General features: G+C 36.7%; 1 long non-coding RNA gene across 1 annotated transcript; it reads right to left on the minus strand.

Annotated features, from left to right (window-relative positions):
* Nucleotides 1–9,734: 9,734 nt before the first annotated feature.
* On the minus strand, nucleotides 9,735–11,421 carry LOC140343542 (uncharacterized). The gene is made up of 3 exons (XR_011923366.1): nucleotides 11,326–11,421; nucleotides 10,637–10,731; nucleotides 9,735–10,462 (listed from the first exon to the last, which is right to left on the minus strand). It is a non-coding gene; the product is annotated as an uncharacterized lncRNA (long non-coding RNA).
* Between the last annotated feature and the right edge of the window lie 6 nt (nucleotides 11,422–11,427).

The raw sequence follows: 11,427 nt of genomic DNA on the forward strand, positions 1-11,427 counted from the left end.
ATTTTATTTATTTATTCATTGTTGTCTCCAGTTTTGATTATTCCTTTATAGGATTTGCAATGTGATGTTGGTTCAAGATCTCGTTGTCAATATTTTACAATGTGTAATCATATATACTGGGACTGTTGTCCACACAGCTGGTCCAACAATATTCTGGTTTATTCTGATTATGTTTCTTTATAGTCACAATTGGATTCCTATTTAACTATAATCATAACGCAAACATACTTATAACCAAACTATGATTATAACTAAAACATGATACACATATAAAAATAAAGGTGAAGTCCAGGAAGTGCAGCAACCCATACTCACACGTGAAGATTATGTGTGTGGGAGGTTGTGGTACGTGTACCATGTTGTGCCGAGGTTGGGCATTTCTTAAGGTCGTCTTCTATTCGAATGGTGGTATTCTATAGATTCTGCACACAGCAAGTTCTTTATACCTCAGCAAAAAGTGTTACTTTTTACCTCTTACTTGCTGAATTGTTATACCAAAAAGTGGAGGATTATGACCTATGGGTACTTCTTTTCCCTATTAGATTTCTTATATGAGCTTGCTTAGCACAATATTCAAATACATAGATTTATACCATTACCGTTCATGGTTTGCATTGTTTTTTTAGTCTCACCATTCAGGAAACAAGTGTTAGGGTCAAAGGATGTTTACCCTTTTTTCTTTTCTTCTGTATGATGAACAGGTGGTCAGACAATCTAAAGCAAGTGATAGTGGCAGCATAGTTGGCTTAGTGGCTAGCACTCCTGCTTTTGCAGCACTAGCTCCAAGGTTTGGATCTCATCCAGGACAATAACTGCAAATGATTTGTATGTTCCTACTGTGTTTGTGTGGGTTTCCTCCCACATCCCAAAAACATGCAGTTTGGGTAAATGGTTTTCGCTCAAATATGGCCTTAGACTGTGATAATTACACATCACTTTGGTAAAGACATTAGATTGTGTGTCCCTCTGAAAGAAAGGTAGTAACATAACAATGAACTTTGTAAAACACTGCATAATATGTTGGCGCTAAACAAAAGGTACACAAGGTGATAATAATAGTGTCTAGGTAAGTTTGGAGTATAGAACTGGTCATTGTGATGACTTAGGTACTTAAAGGACATTATGACCACTCTGTCCAGGTAAATTATTAAGTAAAGGGCTCTAATTCCTCATGCTCAAATGAACACCTCTTACCAAGTGCTCAGTTCTCCAGCTACAAGTGGAGTGGCCCCTGGTTATATTGTGTTGCTCACATGTGAGAATATTCCTGAAATGTGGAATTCTCAATGCCGAATTAGGTATGCATCAAGTATTAAAGCTGCATTGAGATGTTCAATTTTTTCAACTTAGAAAGGCAGTTCTGCAAAAACACCTTTTCCAACTTATGCCTCACCTATACTTTATTCACTTTTGTTAACAAAAAATGGAAAAACCTCTCTTTGTAGTGCTTGTAGATTTTACACTTTTTCTTAGGGAGCTTTTAGGGAGATTTCCTACTTCTTCACCTTCTAATTTCACATGCTTGGACGGGCACACAACAAAACCCCTCTGTTGATGATTTGACCCCTACTCCAAGGAACTCCTGGACATGGCTCTGTCATGCCTAGAACTGCTGAGCCAAAAGGCAAAGGAGTACAGTCAATACCTGCTTAACAAAGAGCAAGAAACTACTGTCTCTTCCATGCATTTATCATTTAGCATGACATCTATCTCCAAAGTTTACCCAGATCAGTTCCTGCAACTATAGAGGGCACCTAGTAAGCCAAAACAGGATCTATCTATCCTAATCCTGTGAACAGCCATAAGTTCCATAAGGTGAGGTAAGGTCCTAAAAAAAAAAAAGTTTGTTCAATATATTGCCACATAGCCACATGGTTATTGCCACATGGTTCTGTGGAACGGGTGGAAGGCCAGGAAAACCCATCAATGTGATGCCAGGATCAGTTCAATAGCTTCAGCCAAACTTTCCTAGACAAGGAGTGAGAATTCATCAGAACTTTTTCTTTTTTGAACAATTCATACAAAGAAAACAAGTGCCATGATAAATCTGCCTGTGCTGGTACATACTTGTGCCGGAAACCCTGTTTCCCTATGCATCAGGCTACTTCTTTCCAGGGATACAGATTTGAAATCCCTAAACAGTCCAAAATTCCAGGGACACGAATTTTGCATGCCAAATACCTACCTTGGGATTCTCAATATACATTTAATTGATAGCAGTAAATAATGTAATCGCTTTCGATATTACCCATCAAGATGACGCAAGGAGAAACGGGTTAAGAATCGTTACACGGTTATTACCAACCTCCTTTTTTTCATATACTTGTTATGGTGACTCTAATCAGCCACTGCCTATATGGAGAACATCCCTGTCTAGCGTAGACTGGTTTACTCCCCACAAGCCTAACTAGGGAACAACCTCTTTTCTTTGTACTTTGTTGAAGTAATTTCTCATTACAATTTTCTTGATGTATGATATTTGTTTATTGCATATTTGCTTTTATGTAAATCCCTATTGCCAATCTTAAACACCCCTCTAAATGGGGTGTGGCAATACCTAATACATACAATTGAGAGAGGTGCCTACAACATGATTCTTCCCTTTTTTTCATTTGTATTAAATCTTTAAATATTCAATAGCAAGCCAAGAATACTTTGTGATATATTACAGTAAATATTTAGGGTATATATGATTTTTGTGGGGAAAACTACTTTGTGAAAATGGCCTGATCATCTTTAGATCAATTGATAGATAGGTAGTCAAGTAAGTTATCAGCTTGGTGTTGTACAACGTAAACTAAACTATACAGAACAAACTGCAAATAAAAATCCCATCAATCCTGATGATATGGAAAAGGATATTGGCACCAGATTAACGGCTGCAATGCACAATGGATTTTTTTTTCTGAGTTTGGCAGATGTGAATAAAGCTGCAGTTTTGGCTAAATTTTAACCTTTATTGTACTGAAACCTACAGAAAGAAGATGATACACATATAAAAATAAAGGTGAGGCAACCATGCACATACAAAGGTGAAGCAACCATGCATACTGAACTGCATGAACTGCACAACACAAAACAGGAAAGACAAGATGCGTTACCAGAAAACTCAGAAACAAGAGTTCCCTCTTGTGGTATACAAGATACATTATGCAGATTTTTCTTCTAGATGTTCTATACAATTTGACAAAGCTTCATTTCTGTAATTTGGTAAACTCAATTGTTCATTTGATGTTCCAATTTAATTTTAAGAAGTCATGTCATGTGAAAAAGTATATACACCCCATAGAAGGTATTGAATTCTTCAACATTCGTTACTTCCCTAACAAAGCTTTTTCTATTTTTCACAAACATCTTTCAAAATAAATAAGGGAAATAAATGAAGTAATTAAAAGAAAACTTGCCTTATCAATTATTTTAAAAATATTCAATAAACCAACAAAGAGGGGTGCACCAGGAGACTATATACCTATTAAGTCTCTAGGGAGATTTTAATGGTGCCAAACCTTAACCACGGGCATAATCAGAATATATAGAAGAAAAAAAAAAAAGAAGGCTCTTTTTGAGGCACCTAGGTATTTGATTGTTAAAAGGAGATTAACACTTTATTATATTCAACATATCATTAAAAAACCATACATGGGTATGGTTAAGTAGTACTAAGATAAATAAAAACAAATTTAGAGGGTTGTTAACAATAAGAGAATCCCACTTGTTGATACATTTTAAGAGGAGGTGTTACAGTGTGTTTTATTCCCAACGCGTTTTGCCCACAAGGGGCTTCATCAGGGGATCTATGAACAGAAACTCTGTGACTATGGAAAATCATAAAAACATTAAGTTAGAACTAGTTAGTGATAAATCTAGTTAGTTCAACATCATGGTGGTCGAAACCTTGTAATCAAAACATAGGTACGTACAATTCATAGTACATTGAATTACATAACAAGGGGAATACAGATAGATCACTCTAAAATACATACCGTATTTTTCGCCGTATAAGACGCTCCGGAATATAAGACGCACCCAATTTTAAAGGAGGAAAATCTAGAAAAAAAGATTCTGAAAGATTATTCCCCTTCTGATCACTCGAGTGCCATTCATACCGGTATTCCCCTTCTGATCACTCATGTGCCATTCAAATTCCCTTTCTGATCACTCTGTACCTTTCAAATTCCCTTTCTGATCACTCTGTCATTCAAACTCCCCTTCTGATCACTCTGTCATTCAAATTCCCCTTCTGATCACTCTGTGCTTTTTTTCTATTGTACGGCAGTTAGGACAGGGAACAGCAGGTGGCGCTGTGCCGGCTTCTTTCGCTTTGCTTTACAGACAGGAGAAGACACGATGCTGGCAGAGGAGAGAAGAGAGAGACACGCTGCAGCCAGAGACACACGCAGGATCCGGGTATCAGGTGAGTATAATATTTTAATTATTTTTTTTAACACATTTGTCGTATAGGACGCACTAACTTTTCCCCCCCAGTTTTGCGGAAGAAAAAGTGCGTCTTATATGGCAAAAAATACGGTAGTTAAGACATGGGAATATAGCTTAAATTCTAAATGATAGTTAGCAAAATTGTTTTGATAAACGTTGTTTCTTTGGCAGATTCTTTGAGGTAGCCTGCGTCTTTTCTAATCCATTAGCTCACTCCAACCAAATTTTTTTTTGCTAATTTTGAAAGTTGCCACAAACTGTTGCAATAGTTACTTGCGGATCCTGTGATGTAATAATGAGGTTGTTGGGTACTTCTTTTTATCAGCAAATAATCTCTTGGCTCCTGGGCTGCCAAATTAGCAATCACTGAACCAGATGTAGATTATTTTCCTTACAGTGAAATTATTGAGTTTAAATAATTTATCAAATTGTTTTAATTTTTTTAATTATTGTATGCATTATCTGAGGGACAGATTATGCATTTTTGATTTTGGCATGATGACCCTACACGCATAAATAATAAAGAGAACACCAGATCCTTTATAGCCAAGGTTTACATAAAGGGAGGCTCCCAGCAAAAGAACAATAGGCATAGAGCCTACATGACAGGGTGCGAAGCATAGCCCAGAGGGGTAAAGGTTTAGGAGAGAAGAAAAATGCTAGGGAGGGGTTAGGAAGGAGATTAGCTATAGGTTGACTGTAGGAAGGAAAGGGTTAAACAGGGTGGGATTGTAAGGGGACATTCTTTGGAAGAAAAAGTTTCCCACTTGCACATCCCTATAGCGGAGGGGGGTTGGAAAAGGTGGGGTGGTTGAGGTCCTGGAAGGCAAGGGTCCTGGTCAGTAACATTTTTTGGTAAAATTTGTGGAAAAAAGGGGAATGGAGCAAGGTCTGAGCTACCCTGGTCATGTAGATTTCACCAGAATGCTTCCTTAGGAGGTTCTTATTGTCGGCACCAGCATGACATTCTTCATATTGTTATTTATTTTATAATATTCTACCATTACTGTGAGATAACATTGGTTCTTTTTTCTAACTCAGGAAACTGTGAGAGTTCTGTGTTTGCCATGTACCCAGCATGATTATACACTTTAATTCACCATCCCATATAAGTAGAAAATTCATCCCTAAAAGGCAATACACACACACAAAATCAGTCACAATTTAAAGTGTCCATGCAGCTTTTACTGTGTTATGTAGAAGTGACTACAAGTAATAGTGATTGTATTTTATAACATAACATAATTAGTTTATCTGAAGTAAAAAGACACATTTGCCAGAAATTTTATACACATGCAGTTTCACAACCCAGGTTCATGGTCCTTGGCCAAATAAACAAGCAGCACCGCAGTGTACATTTTTTCCATTTTTTGCTTTTTTTTTAACCATTAGAAATACAAAAATTAACAAAATATTTGCAAAGTCCAGTTGACTATTATTTAGAAAGCAACAACAGATGAGTAGAATCCTATTCTTCAAACGAATCATTTAATATAATATAAAATCAAGAAATATAAAATTGTAAATTAAACTAGTTGGTCTGTCATACACCCATCCCTTCATATGTTACATTGTTCTTTCCTGTGGGTTTTGTATTTATTTGAGTTGGACAGCGGGCTGTTTCCATCTCTTGGCTTCCTCCAGAGTGTTCTGAATCTCCCTCCGGTCTTTTTCCCGGTTTTCTGCCCTACTTTCAAGAGTTTGGGAAACATAAATTTAAAGCATACCTAAACTCAGAGGTTTCATTTTATCGATTTAAAGTAAAAATTCTGTTTGTGTTTTTTTTTTTTTTTAAAAGGGTACAGCACCACCCCCTTAATTCTCGCCTAGGCAATCAAGAATTAATGGCAGGGTAAAGCCTCTCGGGATACCTACGCCAAGCATCCCGGGAGGCTCTTGGCCTTTCATCAACAGGGGAAAAAATTGCAGATCTCACGTGTGCGCAATGAGATCGGCAAGATTTTTCCCAAACTACGTAACCTGATCTCACTCCTGCACAGTCCGAGATCAGGTAACGTAGAAAGAAGAATGCAGAAGAAGAAAACATGGAGGCGCCTGGTGCTCCCTCTGCGCCGGGCCGAAGACGGATACCGGGATGATGTGGGACCCTATGGAAGAAACCTCCCGGCAGACAGACTTATCTGCGGAATTGAAGGTAAGCATGAGTTTATTGTTTTGGGTTTACTTCAGCTTTAAGCTGCCCTGACCAACTCAACTTTGTTCTCTAGTTTCAGAAGAGCAGAAGGTTTAAACTGTGATGGCCATGGTCTACATCAGGTATGAATCTTCATTTTCATTACTTGATCCCAACTAATTTGATCAATACTAAGACTTATAGCATGGAAAAACTGGGCAGGGGCGAACAACTTTGGCATGCTTTTTGAAAAAATGACAAGAACTGCAATCAAATATGGTGCTTAAGGATGTTTACTCTTTTAATACAATAAACTGTGTTCTTTAGGAACATCCAACTTAAAGTATTCCCATAACTTTTATAAGCAACTGAAATCTTTCGCTACCATAGTATTACTAGACAATTGTGCCTACCAGAACAAGTATATCCAAACTTCCCGAGCTTTATAATCTTTGGGAAGGTATAGGAATGCACTTTAATTAGTGAAATCACAAGCCATGCATCTGATAGAAACACTCAATTTAGTTCCATGTAGAGCTATCAATGTTTCTATTAGTGATGGCCCAATCTGATTGAGCTTAACTTTTCTCAAGTTTGACAAGGATTATGGATTCCATAGACCTAGCTTGAGTTGATCATGAACTGATGAAGGTAAGCATTGGATGTGATCCTGCTGTTAAGGTGTCCAGTGAGAAAGAGGTGGAAAGAACTTGATCCCTAATCCCCAATTATATTACCCCCATTTTCTATCCTGGTGACAACTTGCAAGCTAGGGATACCTGAAGGACAGAGAGACAGAAAATAAGACATTAAAAATAAGTTGGCAAAGAAGGTAAGTTCTTCTCACTGTATCCAGCATTAAAAAAATGACTTTAGTTAAGTTTTAATAAAACGTAAGTGGGCAGATTTCAGCATACTTGCAGGGAATAAATAGCACTCAAATATAGAAATATTCACCCTTGCAAGGTATCATAGGTGCAGTAAGTGATTTGGTAACAAGAAACAAATATATTATACATTTATTGATTAAAACAATTCTTATTCACAGTGAAATAAAAAGATTTTATCAGAATTTTGACAGCAAATTGTGCTGTCATAAATAGCACTGCTATAATGAAGTTTCTAATGCCTCCCTACTGTGGCCTCATATTTCCAGTTTCTGTGTTTCCGAGTTTTGCTGTCAACACTGCTGCCATTAAATTGCCATTTTCTTCACAATTCAATCTAATCTTATAGGCTGGGAGAAAAAAAATCAATAAAAGCTGATAATTTTACCCAATATCTGCATTCCTGTATGACATTACGAGCTGTAAATATCATATGCAGCTACGTTTCCCATGGTCAGCTTTTCTGTACTTGAAGATTACTGACACTCAAAAATGCTGTCATTTAAAGGGCAAAGATTTCACACCTTGTGACAAATTATTGATATGTCTTTGCATTCTTATAACAAGTTGTAATCCTCTGTTTGGATGTAAATACATGAAAATATTTGGATGCCATAGGAAGAATAAGAAATAGCTACCCCTCCCAGAAACAGATTTTTTAGGTCTCATAGTTTAGGTTGCAAGACGGGATTGTCTATGTTGCAAAGAGTTAGTTTATAGAAACCAGTAGTCACCAACTGGATTTTAGTTTCATGCTATAACACACAGTGGTTATCCTTGGGATACCTTTCTGTTCTCACAGTTGTATTTTGCAATTCTTTAATTGAGTAACCTTCTTCCCGGGAGTACTCTGGTGTCTTCTATCATTGGGTCATGGATAAGAAAATTTTTATTTTGCTCCTCCATCTGTTTCACAAGCTCATTATCTAGCTGACAGGTGTAAATATAAATAGTAGCTGGGAGGTAACTATGACAATTCATAGTATTTATGTAATGCAAAGCTGTGGTTTTGTTGGGTGCACAAGCATGCAAATTATGGTTTGTTTTACATCATGTTTGACTTTCTAAGATTGTGTAGGAACTGCTGCTAGTTATAAGGCGTGTCATTGCAGAGATTTCTTTGTATGCCTTATAGTTATTATTTATCCCTGAGATAGGCTAATGCTGGCAGTAATTTCATTTCCATTGTAGGCATATTTGAATGATGCACACATTGGGCTTGATTTAATAAAGCTCTCCAAGGCTGGAGAGGAAACACTTTCATCAGTGAAATTGGGTGATCCAGCAGACCTGGAATGAATCTGGTCCGGGATTGGAAACATTTGCTAGTAAATACCAAATGAATTTTAGGAAATCCATTCCATGTTTGCTGGATCACTGAGCTACACTGATTAAAGTGTTTTCTCTCCAGCCTTGGAGAGCTTTAATAAATCAGATCTATTATGTACATGTAGGTTAAGAATGTATTAAAACAATAATAATCTATTATTGGGCCCAATATTTCAGTTTAAATCAACTAATTATGTTTTAGGTAGGACTCCTGCTCTATGTGTAGAATTGGTGGACCTTGTGTAAAGGTTCAACCTAAACCCCCCAACCCTACCCTAAATTAGACATACAGTTTTGCAGTCAGTTGGCTGTCTATTTGCAAATTGGAGAGCTCTAGCTCTGACTTAAAAAGAATGTTTAGGATGTCTGCAGAGTGACCACAACTTCCACACAGAGAGCAAAGATCTTTCTCTTCAGTTTACTCGTAGGGGACACGCTTTTTCACATAGGCTGTTGGTGCTTTGTAAAAATATAAACTGTAATACTTTGCACACATTTAGTTTTTATGCACCTGGAATGTACTACTCAACTGTACTGAGAGCTTAATTGGGATGTAATATATTAATGCATTAAAAAAATAAAGATATGCTTTCCCAAATGGGATGTAAACCATATAAATGGGTGCTTAAACAACCAAGCACCAACACTATTACGTAGAAGTTACGCGTTCTTCAGACCTCTTCATACTCTTCATAACTGGCCATTTGCCCTGGAGAATTAAGGTGAGTGAAAATGTGCAGGACTGGGCTAATAAGGTAGCCTTACCTTCATGCTGCTAACAATGGCCCTTCTACCATGGCTAAATATTTCTTTTACATCCTTAATAAATTAAGACAACTATATCCCTTACCCTTGAAAATTCAAAGTGGTTTTTGTGGTAATATGTGGTTTAATAAAAAATTAAAAATAAATAACACAGGGCAATTCTGCATCCATAATAAAATATAGCATTCAATATAGTACATATTTATTTGCTTTTTTGCACAGCCGCTTTGTGGCTATTTTATATTACAAATAGTAATAAATATAATATACAGCAATATATATATAAAACAAGCCAACCCCTGATTTGCTATGGTGTTGCCTGCAATACCATTGTAGACCATCAGAGGCGTATTTTAAAGTAGCTAATATTTAATGTATATAAAATATATATAAATTGATAACATACAGTGATCACCAGGATCATTCTTCAAACTGATTTCCTTTTTGATTGCATCCCACCCCCGGCCAAACCTTTTGTTCAACAAATCTTTTAAAGGCCTTGGCAAATGCTGATTGTGTAGATCTGATTATCTTGAAGGTATATTGTGCTTGCCGTCAGACACTGTCTTCATCAGTAGGTTTTTATGTTATAAATGATGTTTAGGAAGGTATTTAGTACATTTTGTTATACTATGGGTGGATAGAGAGGACACAACCTCGCTAAGTGCATGTAGCACCCTATCTACAGGAATAAACCTCTTGTATATCTAGTGAGTCAACTTCACTGTATTTCAGTCATAGGAATACGCCCATTCCAGGATGCCACTGTGGTCTAATAGTCCGAGAACAATGCTTTCCTTTTTCATGTAAACACATTCAGGTATCGAAATCAAGATAACTGAGATTGTCCTTATACTCTGTTTGCAACATCATAACTGGTGCTATGAATTCTTCTTATGCAGTAGGTAATCTGATTAAAGAAGGAGAAAAAAAATGGCTTTTTAATAATCCACTGATATTTATACATTATTATTAGTAATGTTAGTATTATTATCATTATTTGTAGCAGCGGTAATTATAAATAAAATGATATACTGGCATTAAAATAAAATGTTATTGTATTGTTTGTAATACTGTTACTTACCAAAAATCCAGCACCAACCAATAATGCCACGGTAAGGATAACAGCAAGAGAAATGAGAATGATGCCCCAGAAAGGAATTACTGTGGGTGATGATTCTAAAAGTAGGGAAATGGAAAAGGTAAAAATGCATGTCATATTCTATAGCAGACTTACTCAACTTACCCTTGGGGTCTTAGGAAACCCTTTACTACATCCGTAGCTCACATTACATTAGTGTGGCGGTCAATGGGAAGAATTCCTTCTACATTGCTGGCCGGTGGAAAGAATGCCACCCTTGAAGGTAGCCAAAAAGATCATTTGTGTCAGTTAAACTGACCTGAGAGGCATAAACTACTCATTGCTTAAGGAACCTCCTAGCACCTTCCAAAGGAACCTTAGGGTTCCACCAAATCCTGGTTGAGAAATAATGTTCTATGGGGATTGTGACAGCAAAATTAGTGCATCCAACTAATTAGACTTTTCAGTTATTTTACATTTTTGATATAGTATCAGGGGTGCAAGAGTTTGTGACTGCATAAACAAAGCTGAGAACCATGAGTAAGAGATCCCACTACTATGGTCCTTGAAAAAATAGTCCAAAAACATTAGCTAAATGTCTATTATGTGAAATATCAACATCAGAAAGACTTATTTAATCACTTTCATTATAAATTTTAATTTTCAATTTATGCTATTAAAAGTGAACATACCTGTGCTTGCAGCAGTAGTTGCTGTATTAGTGGTCACTGAGGAGGTTGCACTGCTATGAGTGTTGATTTGTGTAGTTGAACTAGTAGAACTAGTGGGGGATT

Source organism: Pyxicephalus adspersus, chromosome Z (assembly GCF_032062135.1).
Source record: "Pyxicephalus adspersus chromosome Z, UCB_Pads_2.0, whole genome shotgun sequence".
Lineage (NCBI taxonomy): Eukaryota > Metazoa > Chordata > Amphibia > Anura > Pyxicephalidae > Pyxicephalus > Pyxicephalus adspersus.